General features: G+C 40.0%; 1 protein-coding gene across 2 annotated transcripts in view; it reads right to left on the bottom strand.

Annotated features, from left to right (window-relative positions):
- adgrl1b (adhesion G protein-coupled receptor L1b) overlaps nt 1-9,353 on the bottom strand; it is a 46,360-nt gene extending 37,007 nt beyond the window's left edge. For both annotated transcript variants that reach the window (XM_077523293.1, XM_077523294.1), the window contains exon 1: nt 8,593-9,353. The gene's annotated coding sequence lies outside the window, so the exon portion shown is untranslated. The remainder of the gene's footprint in view (nt 1-8,592) is intronic.
- Between the last annotated feature and the right edge of the window lie 3,243 nt (nt 9,354-12,596).

Here is a 12,596-nt window from a genome sequence, read left to right as displayed (position 1 = left end):
CTAGTATTATTTTCTTATTTTTAAAAATCTTATAGGTATATTTAAGTAAAATGTTCTTGTTCTGTTGATATATAATTTTGCTTCTTTGAACTAATAATTGTCTTATTTTAATATATTTTTTCTTAAATTTTCTACTGTCTTTTTTTGCAGTGTTTTTGTGCAGACTCACGAAGACATAGCTAAAACCAACAAACGGTGATAAAAACAATGGGTATGAGTATCTTGCAACTTTTTTCACTGCCATTTTGTCCTGATGCAAGTGCAGTCACACAACGAAAATAAAGTCCTTGATCAGCTAACCGACAAACAGCTATCGCATCTTAGCTCACACAAGTTGCACTCGACAGAGGTAGTAAACACAAAAGCTGCTCTACTCGAAGCAAGCGATACGTCAAAGCCAATAAAGTCAGACTGCTGGAAAATGAGTAAAAAAATGATGTCAATCACACAGGTACAAAGATTCACACCATAATAAAAGCAACCATAAAATCAACAGAGAGTAACTGCCTCCTCATTTGGCTGCAGAGTGCAGCACGCCCGAGGGTAATTTGCTATAAAGCACAAAGTGACAAAACAGGCGTGTGGTGCTGTGCTGTTAATGGACGAGTGAATGCGTGAGTGTGTGAAGGGGAGTCAAAGGATGAGGGACGTCACAAGTCTGACAACGGGCGAAAACATTTCCCATGAAAGGTGTCATCCATAATATTTAGAGATTAGAAGTGGATTTGAAATCACTCCACTGCACCCTGTGTGTGAGAGGTAGTGAAGTGTAGTTTCAGACAATTGACCTCCACGGCTCCCACGGGGGCCGAGGCACGCCTGCAGTCCGAACACTTACGGGGCTTTTCAGTCCGTGCGTTTGGTCGATGCGTGACTCCGGGGAAAAGAGGTGTCGCCACATGTCAATCATTTGTTTGTTGCAGGCCGGAAACAAAGGCGACGCTCAGGGCCAAGTCGGAAGCATTAGGACCAACATGGCACGTAATGCAGGACGCTGTTGAGACCGTCAGCATTTGTTAGCAAGCACGATTGCGCACAAAAAAAAAATTAGAGCAAATTGCTTGCAGATATATTTTCAAAGTTGACTGCTTTTTATGACCCGAGCTACCAGCCTGCACATTATGCTTTGTGCCAGAAGGGCAAACACAATTGATATTTGCTATCACAACAGCTTTTGTACACACTTTAAGAAACTCCTCAAACACCACCTGCTCAACGCATGAAACTTTAAAAAAAAAACAAAAAAAAACTCCACTTTACATCAACACTCACTCATTCACCGTCCTTAACAGGCACTCTACAAATGCCACTCTATTTTGACGTTGAGAGGAAAAAAATACATACAAAAATTGACAATTCTAAAATACAAATGTTCACATCCACCGAAATGTCATCTGCTGGTTGGGAAGGAATCCCTCAATCATGGGAACAGTTTGGCTTTCTGTCTGCCAGTATTTGTTCTGCTGTATGGTGCAAGATTGTGATGGATTTGTTTTTTAATGCTCAAAAGTCTGCAGGGAAATGCGGAAAACTAAATTGATTTGAACACAAGATGTGTGAAATTCTGAGGAAAACTGCAGATACATTGCCAGCAAAATAAGCTGATTCTATGCATGATGTACTATGTGATACTTCTCAACACAATTATCAGTAGTTGCAAAAAAAAAACAGAAAAAAAAAAAGCTTTGGTCAAAAACATCCATCCAATGGATTGTCAATGTTGCTTGTCGGTAGTGCATTAAGATGGATGGATGAATATATATGTTTTTTCATTTTGGTGTGATTTTTAGTTTACAGTTTAATTAAGTACAGTGGAAGCTCCAGAGTCGATTTTACTGTTGCTATTTTGCAACCTTTATTTGCACTATAGGCAATATTTTAAGTAACACATTGTACTTGAACTCCAAGTGTGACTTCTGAGACGTTCGACTTATTTACTTAACTCATTTGCTCCCAATAACGTGTAAATACGTGTTTTTTTATGTTTTAAGTGTCCCAAAGACGTATTTATACGTTTTTTTTTGTTGTTTTTTTTATGCTAGAGCATACGTAAGGCTCTGATGCAGCCTCTCAACTGCAAAGAACGGTTGCAGAAATGGTAGTTATTACACAAACGGCCAGCAGGTGGCAGCAGAGCAGCAAAGGAGATCAACCAGGGCCATCTAGAGAAAAAGCTCAATTACTTACAATTTTAAATAGATTTGTGAAAACTGATGAAACTTAGCTCTCTTCTAATGCTAATTGCTGCAAAACGGAAACAGATAGAAACATATTTTTTTTCCTGATTAAAGAAGAGACTTTAATCTTTCTTTGGATATATTCCATGCTTTTATAGCAATAGAACACAATATTCTGTGGGCCTTGCAAAATCAGTCAAAATCCAGTAAAACAGCCGGGAGCGAACAGGATTGCTTCTGTGAAAATGGCTGGGAGTGAACGAGTTAAATTTGACTGATTTTTGTTATGGTTTTTGTTCAGGTTGCAATGCCGTTATATTATGTGGTGTAGACGCAGAGGAAGGTAGGTCCAAATTTAAGGATGCAGAACAAAAGGCAGGGGTGCAAGGGAAACACTCAAAGGTTCATGACAACAAATTAAGAAGAAACACTAAAGGTAAAAAGTCTAAAGACACAGCTCCGGGCAACAACACAAGGAGCACAGGGACTACAAAGAATACAGGATGCAGACTCACCATTAAAGAAAAAGACTGAACAAAAATGACTTGAGCTAGACGGAATTGGAAACCCATGAACGAATGACCGCCTGCGACTGAACCTTGCACACCTACCAACAAAAATAAAATATGTGATACCTGTTGTTCTCTTTGCGAAATAATATTTTACTTCTATATACTCTTATTAAACCACAAACAACCCGGAACATTTGTCAAGGAAAAAGTGGAATAACCCGCTCATTGCAGCTGTACAGATGGAGAGAAATACGACAGGAAGAAACTGGCAAGGAGAAAGGAGAGACTGGTAACAAAGATGTACTCATGAACATGAACTCAAGTGCATCTATTTCAGAAACAGAAAAACATCTCCATAACGCCTTTTGTCTTAGCCACTGGTATATACATATGAAATCATAAATATAGTTAAAGCTGCTTTTTGTAACCATTTTTACGAAAAACATTCATTTATGACTGAAGCATCTTCTAATTAGCAGATTAACAATTTAGCAATTGTTTTCAGACTGGATTTGGATTTCAGACTGAATTTGGGTTAGAATTTCCCACCCTCTATGATGTGATATGTGTACATGAAAAAGGGTGTGTTTTTCTTTTTTTTATTTGTATTTGTTCATTCTGTATTATCTTGATTGTTTCACTGATGATGTTGAAGTTGTATTATGTGTTTGCAATAAATTAAAAAAAAAAAAAAAAAAAAAGGGTGTGTGCAGTTTAACTTTTAAGCCACTCATGGCAGTAGCGATTCGAAATGGACTTTTCCGCATTCAGCAATATTTATATCAGAAGAAGAAGAAGAAGAAGAAGAAGAAGAAGAAGAAGAAGAAGAAGAAGAAGAAGTGGAAAAGTAGCAGTAGAAGAAGAAAGAAAAGCAGTAGTAGAAGAAGAAGAAGAAGAAGAAGAAGAAGAAGAGGAAAAGTAGCAGTAGAAGAAGAAAGAAAAGTAGTAGTAGTAGAAGAAGAAGAAGAAGAAGAAGAAGAAGAAGAAGAAGAAGAAGAAGAAGAAGAAGAGGAGGAGGAGGAGGAGCAGCAGCAGCATTATATGGCGAGGAACAGTCAGGAGTAAAAACTAGGCTAACTGTTAGCAGTTACAGTATCTGGTGGTAACTGTAATATAGTTGCAAACTCGTCATTTCTACTGCAGCAAACAATTTAGGAGACATGTTCCACAAACACTCAACACAAGTTGCTCCTCTTTTGGAGTCCTTCCTAATTGAATGAACACTTCCACATTACAATCGTGTAAGCTGCTGGTTTAACTTTGTGTTGAACACGCACTGAAGGATTTGTGATTATAAGAATTGAACAGGTATAACAACGATGATTGTCAGCACTGACCATTTTTTAGGAAGAAAAATCATTCTTAAAAACACCCCACACTGCAGGACAATCACTCGAGATAGACATCCAATAATTGGGCCTTTGTAGATTATGATCAGAAAGTTTGAATCAGGCTCAAAATAAGGCTTGATTATTGTTACGTGTTTACCCCGCTTAACAAACGGAATCAAATGACGGTATTGATGTACCAGTCAGGAAAACCGTAATAGTTTATTTGTACTACATGTGTCAACAGACACATGATGCTTTGTGAAAAGGTTGCGCATATGAAACTAAGGTAGATTTTCTTTCTCCTGAAGAATAACACATCGTCTCAAGGCGGCTAGAAAGTTGATTAAATGTTGATAAGGTTCCTCACATATTCATCAAGCTTGTAATCCTACCCCAGGCACGCATCCTCTGAGATAACGGCACACTGCGTCCCAGTGACTCATAGCGCTTTCGCAGTATCTGAAAATCTCCAGGATTTACAATATTGCGCCTGAGTTCATCCACTTTTTATTTGAACTCTGTACATTTATAAAGCACGGTTGCGGAAATTAGCAAGCATCAAATGAGAAGATGCAGTGATGTGTGTAGTGTTTACTGAAATAATTCCTTTTCTAGTTTTCCCGCTTTATGTTTCCATAATCATTTTAGACTTTTGGCGTCATTTTATTTCAGTGAGAGAGCTTTGGCTGTTTCCCAATTATTTTAATCAAGTCAATTTAATTTAAGAATTTGCAATAGACATGCGGGATAATGATATACCACTACAAAAATGCAAATTACTGTGTCCTGACTGGATTCAAAATGAAACAGATGGAAAATATTGTGTTGGATCAGACCCTTTATGCAAAAATGGAAAAGTACACAGGACTCCGAACGAAGCCAAATACCTCAGGGTTAGTTAACTCTTCATTTTCCATGAAACAAAGGACACATACAAATTAGCACTTATATGCATGTGAGATATTGTTAAATAACATTTTACTGACCACCACATGGTGAAGGTTAAATAAACTTTCTTTGTATTCTTCGCACGTTCAGTTTGTGCATCATTGTATGTTGTTGCAGGGATGTGCCTCAAAATGTCAGAGAATAGTAGAACAAAATGTCACTGCAATAAAAAGTGTCCCTGCAACGTGGTTATCGACGCCACTGTATGACAGAGCAGAGCTGAGATGAGCCTGTTCTGTAAAGCTCAGGCAGGTGGAATAGGCTGCGGCTAGAAAATATAAAGACGAAGCGTACGCAGTGAGGAAGAAATAAAGAAAGCGGCGACGCCTCCCATCAAATGGAAGCAGTGTCTTGAAAACCACCACTTTTTAAACATCATCATCCATAGCATATAAAAGTACTCTCTAATCCCTGGTTGACCTCATTTTGCTGGACAAAAATAGATAATTAACATGTTCAAATGCCGTCTACTTCATTCACATCATTAAAAAAAAAAAAAATCTTTTCTGTATTAATATATGAATGCTTTTCACTTCAAGAGTTCAACTGAAGGACACGAGACCTGCGTTTGAGCCCTGGAGACGCCTCATCTCTATTTATCAAGCCATAAATCATGCTCTCAGCCTTGCTAATTAACACTGTCATTCATAAAGAGCATTACAAGCCCGCCGGTGTTATTCTTAACTGGAGGAGCACGAACGGTCACACCGTGAATGATGGACTTCTCCCTTTGAGACCATTTGATTTCACACATTCACCAGAGCATTCACTGGACACTGGTTTGACATGTTCACAATTAAAGAGACAGTACGAGATTCCCTGAACGGTGGCGGTGGGAGGAGGTACGCAAACGTTGCACTAAAAGGCGTGTTAAGTGTTAAACGGATTCAGAAGCAGCGATCTACTGTTACAACCGAAATAATAATATTTCTTCCATGAAATTGTATTAATTTAGTCCAAACGGTGTCCTGTTCATTTCATAGTATTTCTCTGTTTCCAATACATATAAAGCCTTCTCTGTGATTGGCTGTCCAGGGTGTATCCCGCCTACTGCCCAAAGCCAGCTGAGATGGGCTCCAGCACCCCCCGCGACCCTTGTAAGGAATAAGCGGTCAAGAAAATGGATGGATGGACAAAGCCTACTTTTTTTTTTTTTTTTTTTTTTTCGTCCAATCAGATTTGAGCCCCCTATGTGCTGCAATGTCTATCTAATCTGCCCGGAGCCTCCAGTGTCACAAATATTGTCAAATGTGACTTGAACTTTATAAGCAATGTGAGTGATTATTTAAAGGGATACTTCACTTATTTAGCTCAAGATAGCAATAAAAAGTTAATATTTTGTCTATAATAAATGTGATACTTTCATTATTTTTCATGTACAATTAGTACCTTTAAAAACACATTTTGCAACTTGCTGTCGACTGAAAATGACATCACAAGGGCTCAGGTAACCAATCACAGCTCACCTGATTTCTAGGTTTGGTCATGTGACATTCACACGCTGAGTCATGAGTTCAAATTCATCCTCACAGGGCCCTCAATGACATCAGTAATTTCCTGCCCTCAAAACTTTTTTTTATGTGTTCATGTGTGTGACAAATTATGAAGTAAATATTGATTCTGAACTGCTCCTGATAATATGCGTCGCATAAGTGCATGCTGTTAAATTATGTTTTTTTCTGTATGTTGTTGGTTAATATGATTATGACAAACTCTTTTTCTGTTTTGGGGCTTTTTGCAACACATATTCCAAAACAATGGAAAAACACTACCAAGAATCAGTATATGGATATTGCTAATATAAGCCACCAGTGTTAGCCATTAACTAGCTGCTTATATACTGTATGTACTCACATTCTGTTCAAAGTAGGGTTAGGTAATGCCAACAACCTCACGATAAAATGCGTTTTACGATACCAAGTCATGATACAATACGTATCGTGATACACGTTGCACAGCAAGTAGCAGCTTACAGAGATGATCCGGGAAATTTTATGAATGAATCTGCAATATCTTTAGCTACAAGAGAGTTCAAAGATTTGACACATCTCTCAGTACTACGAGTGGATTTTTGTCTTTGCAGTGGCAGACGTTTTTATGCATTATTTGGTTGTGCAAATACTCTTACTGTGTTTTAGTTCTTGTTTTGATATTGTTGCCATTGCTGTGATCGTGCTCCATTCAATGTTGACCAATGGCATGCTCTTTTTTTCATTTCTGGACAAACCACTGAATATAAACTCAAGTAATCATTAGGAAAAGTCCTAAATTTGAATCATATTAGAAATCTGTATGTGAAAATCCATATGATATATGTCTGTGTTTGCAATGTTAGTTGCTAGCTAGTCTTTAGAGGATTTTTTTTTTTTTTTTTTTTAATTCGACTATACAAAAAGAAATCCATCCCGAATGTGTGTGTGTGTGTATTTAAACGAATCAATTCTCTTTCTTTTGCCCCTTGGGTGTCGATATAAATTACCCGCACATGAAAGCACACCTGATTACATTTTGTTTTCTCTTCCTCACCAACCATGCAGCACACACACGCACACACGCTTACTAACTGGTGGCGTGAGAGTTTAAATCTAATCAATTTTGGGTAGTAGCAAAACTATAATCACACTGATACAAATAATCCTAAATTAGATTGTGCAAGTAGTCATGATGCTGTGGCCAGCTGGTAAATATGCGATGATATACTTCATTACCTTCACATGCACACAGTGAAGGTTACACATGCAGCTAAAATTCAGGCTGACACAAGAGCAGACGTCCTGTCAGCCGCTGAACATCTCTCCCGCTCGCCTCTCTCTCTCTCTCTCGCTCTCTCCTTCCATCCTTTCATCCTTTACTCGTCTGCCTCCCTCCATCCAGCAGGCTTGCTCAGCCTCCTCTGCTGACCCCCACATCGCAGAAATGGACAATGAACTCTCATTCAGTCGAAACGCTCTCTCACTCGATGCTAATCATTTTCTCGCAAAGCTGCAGCGAATTGGCCAAAGCAGTCCTCGCAGAGCGAGGATGCCAGATGAGAAGCTGCATTTGGATCCATGTGCCCCTTTGGTGGAACACTCTGAGACCTGACTATCTGCTTATCATGTGCACATGAATATTTCACAGCCTACATCACTTGCACACTACTGACCCATGGAGGTTAATGGCAGCCAAGCCGGGCATCACATCCCTGACGCTCACTCGTCTAATGGCTTGCCTTGCTGAAAAAGGGGTCAAAAATGGAGGCACTTTGGAGTCCATCCCTACACTAATCTAGTAGACATCATTTTGGGACTGTAAGATAATACAGTACATTTTGTGATACCAGAATTGTGTACTGATCTGCCTAATATAACTTTTTTGCATTTGTGGATAAAGAGGTGTTTCGTCTGCTATATTCTCAAAATCATCATGATGGCCAAGGCTATAAAATGCATATACTATTGAAAGTACCAGACTCGTGACAAGCCCAAAAGAGCCATGATGTATTTTTTGGGGGGGGAGTGAAGGAGCAGATAAACCTCTGCTGTCATCCGATTGCATCAATCGCCGTATATGTGCATGTGTACATTCAGAGAAAAAGAGAGAGAGGGGCGGGGTGCATCCTGATAGATTATGTCCATATCTTACCGTCAATCCTCCTCCTCCTCGCTCACTGCGTCTCCATCCTTTCGTTTCTCTGCCCCCGTTGCATGAAAACCAATGCAATCTTCTCTAGGCAGTGGTGATGGCGGGTGATAAAGCAGACAGTGAAGCAGTCATTAGGGGTCCAACAACAACTGGGCGCCCTCCGCCGCCTTCTCCTCCTCTTCCCCCCCGCCCCCCCTCCTCCAGCGACGAGGGCTCTCTGCTGGACCTCCGTCCACTCGATGACGTCCCCGCTGCACTGTGCGTCACGTTGGTACCCTCATTCCCACGGCGTTCATGCCCACGGACGCCACGGGCTGTCGGCCTTGTTTTATATAGCTCCGGTCAGGTTTACCGGAAGGAAAGACACGACCAGAGAAAAACGTGCGGACCTCTGTCGTTATCTACACCTCACCGAATCCCGTTGTTGTTGTTGTTGTCATGACTGCGCATCATCCTCCGACATTGTTCCAACACATCCTTATTTGCACTTAACGCCAAATAGCGTCGACGTGAAAATGCATCCTCTCTCGGCGAATTGTGCTCAGTCGTAACAGAAAGGGCGGATGCCGTATGATTTATTTACAAAAAATAAAATAAAAATGTGCCAAGTCAAATGTCAAATTAAAAGCTCGTGATATTCTAAAACACACACATATAAACAGCTGGACGGTCAGAGACTATATGGTTTCCCGCTCCTGGCATCGCCTTGCGTCCGTCCTCTCTTCTCGTGTGCGCGCTCTCGCTTCATCCGCTGGTCCGCTTGTTGCGCGTTCTGTGCACGGGAGCGCGCAACGCCTGGCGGGGTGTGTGCGTGTGCGTACGTGTGTGTATGTAGTTCACGGGGAGTGGATGCTTCGACCGTGTCCTATAAGGTTTGTCTGACTGTGCAACAACAAACTGCTGTGTATAGACAATAGTGAAAAGAGGTTTACAGACTTGTTGCTATTTCTGAGGAAAACATTAGCTTATTTCTTCATAACTGAAAATGCTCTTTATATTTTTATTCATCTATACCGGTGACTTCGTGGTTCTAAAATTTCTTACACCAATTACCTCCTCGAATAATATAATTGCATCTCCTATGCAGCAAAATGCACCGCAAAAATTGTAAAGTTAAAATTGCAAACTTTAATTTGTGTGTTCATTTTAACTCCCAGTGTCATTTTAATATTTTCAGAGTCAAATGGTGTCCACAGGGTCATTTCAGAGTTCAGAGATCACCGACTGTAAATTCTGTAAAGTAAATAGCGTAATTTTCCTCTAAACAGAGTAAAATGTACAAGTGGGAGAGTAAAATATTCAGAGTAAGTTTTACTCAAAGTAATTTTATTGTGTATGAGAAACTTTGCCTATAGCCTACTGTACATGAAAGGAAAAAAACAAAGATTTTTCACTCAGAAATTAAATTTCAGTAAATTTTGCAAGGAGAGATTTTGACGAGATTTTACTAGTTAATTTAATTTATTTTGTTTTATTTTATTATTTAAAAAAAAATTACACAAGGGTTGAGGAACGAACTCACGACCTTCAACTTGGGAAACTGCCACTCTACCACCTGAGCTATGCCACTCCAATTGTTCCCTTACATCCTAAAGGAGACCAAAAATTCATGATGATGTAGGCATTTGTAAGGAACTCCCAATATCAGTCAAGCAACACTCAGGATGCTACAGAAACAGGACTTGGGCTACATAGAAAATAAAAAAAATATATGGATATATTGAAAAATGAGACTCGCTGTCATTCATTTGAATGTAAGCAAGACATTAAATCAACATTGAGTACTTGGACCTGAAGTTCAAGTCCAGCCTCAAATGCATCTTCACATGCCACCCGCACACACTATGCAACCAAGAGGCTGCGGGCGGTATGTGCCCTTGGACAGAAAGTGTCTGCAGGGTAAACAAACAGGAAGTTAGGCGGGCACAAAGTGGAAACTCAAACTTCAAATGCACCAGTCCAACAAAAACAGTCAAACATTGCCTTAAGTATTAATAAATGTTTTATGAAGATGACAGATTCAGCCTAGATCATATTTCTTGTTTGAAATCCTAACAAATCAGAGGTTGGCTACAATCCCGGAATGGATTGGCTTCAATCTACAAGTATAAAGAAATGGTTCCATTCATAGCTGTAAATGTATTCACATTCATTATTATGACTTTGTTCTGGATTGGGCCACTGGCTAACTGTGTTTTGTTTAGTCATGGGGTCATTGTATTGTTAGGGTCATGTATAATGTCCCTTATGATGAGGATGTGTTTGTCACTCTCATTTTGTAGTTACTTTCCAGTTGCTACGCCCCTTCTGATGATGAAATAGTCACTCTTATGTTGTCTAGTCACTCTTATTTTTTTTCATATGAACCTTTATTCTATCATATAGAATTGTGCCTTTAGCTAGCTGGAGTTTCCGAGTGACACTTTTGTCAGTACGCCGAGGTTCCCAACACCATTCAACGGTGAGGCACGCCGTGCTGTGCACTTGCCACTGAGCTGCCCTCATTTCAAATGATAAACCAATAATAAAAACAATAAACAGCCCCCTTCAAATGGCAAAATCACCTCCTTCAGGTTGCTAAGAGGTGAGAGTGATTGTGTTAGCGCTAATCAAAGGCGCAAAGGTAACAATCACAGATGGTTTCAAGTATGGAAATGAGGCCAATTCACCATGTGACTCTCACCTTTGCACGCGTATTTTATTCATTGAGTTTCCTGCAATCACTACTACAACAACACACAGGCATTAATGGCAGCGTAGCAACTCTCAGAAGTGAGAGGAAGGTGAAAACTATTTCAGAAGTGCATGAACAGGAAATGCTGCAAAGCAATTTGAAGATCCTGCCTGATCCCATAAAAGCATCACCATCATCATCATCAGTGTGGAAACATGAGGTCCTTAGTGTGAAGGAAAACGTGTCAGAGTCAAAGGCAATCACTAATTATGCGAAAGTCATAGACAAGCGAGTGAGCGTAACCCTGATTGCCTCTTGTGCAGCCCAAAAAGAGGAGCCAGACTTCATCGGATAAACATACAAGCACAACATTCACTGACGAAATTATCCTAATGGCGCTGAATAATTTATCGGCGTCTCAGATCTGAGAATAAACATGACATGTTTTGATTGGATGATGCAAATGGCTTGCTTTATACTTCAACATGATTCTTCTTACTACTTCCCCGTTTCTGGCTCCACAACTTGAAACTTTGCTCACAAGCAACAAGGCAGCCAAACTGAAATTAGCAACGGTCGGTGTTATTGTTTGGGGCTGTTTACGTTACTTTTAATTGGTGGCAAATCAATACTCAACTCTTGTTGGAAGAGAGGGCAAAGCCATTTGTGTAATAAGAAATCAATGTAATCACACTCATCTGACTGGCATTCCAACGACATCAATAGACGTCTGTATCTTTGGACAAATAAGGGTTTGTTTTGTATGGGGGGGGGATTTGTTGTGGGTGTTGCCAGCTGTTACTTCTGACAGAAAGCATTCAATCACTAACACGAGCATCCAGTAGTGAGGCCAAACACTAATGCCAAATAGAGTGGTAGGAGTCCTCCATAATGAGGGGCCGAGCAGGAAACAGTCAAATGCGAGCTACACACATCATAAGTATGAGGCCAAATTTGAGTCTGTAAAGTCCTGATTCTCGGATGTCTCTGAAAGATGATCCTGAGCGCTTGTCATGTGGTGTGGAGTGTGTTCTGAGTGATCTCCCTTCCCAGTCGACTCCAAAAGTAGTCAGCAATCATTGTTAGCAAACTTTTTCAATATGTATGTGGTCAAGACCAAATATGGCCGAGCATCATGTACTGTGATCGTGATATGAAATAGAATAGCCAAAACACACAGCCAACACAACAAAGGAATTCATCTGGTGGGGGGAAAGTTCAAAGTCTGAGACTAACCAAGTCAATCACCGGATCTAAACCCAATAGAGCATGCATTTTACATAAAGAAGAGGAAACAAACAAGAGCTGAAGGGGCTGCAATAAACCCTAA

Source organism: Festucalex cinctus, chromosome 6 (assembly GCF_051991245.1).
Source record: "Festucalex cinctus isolate MCC-2025b chromosome 6, RoL_Fcin_1.0, whole genome shotgun sequence".
NCBI lineage: Eukaryota > Metazoa > Chordata > Actinopteri > Syngnathiformes > Syngnathidae > Festucalex > Festucalex cinctus.
The sequence above is the reverse complement of the archived record's forward strand: the minus strand, read 5'-3'. Positions and strand labels throughout refer to the sequence as shown.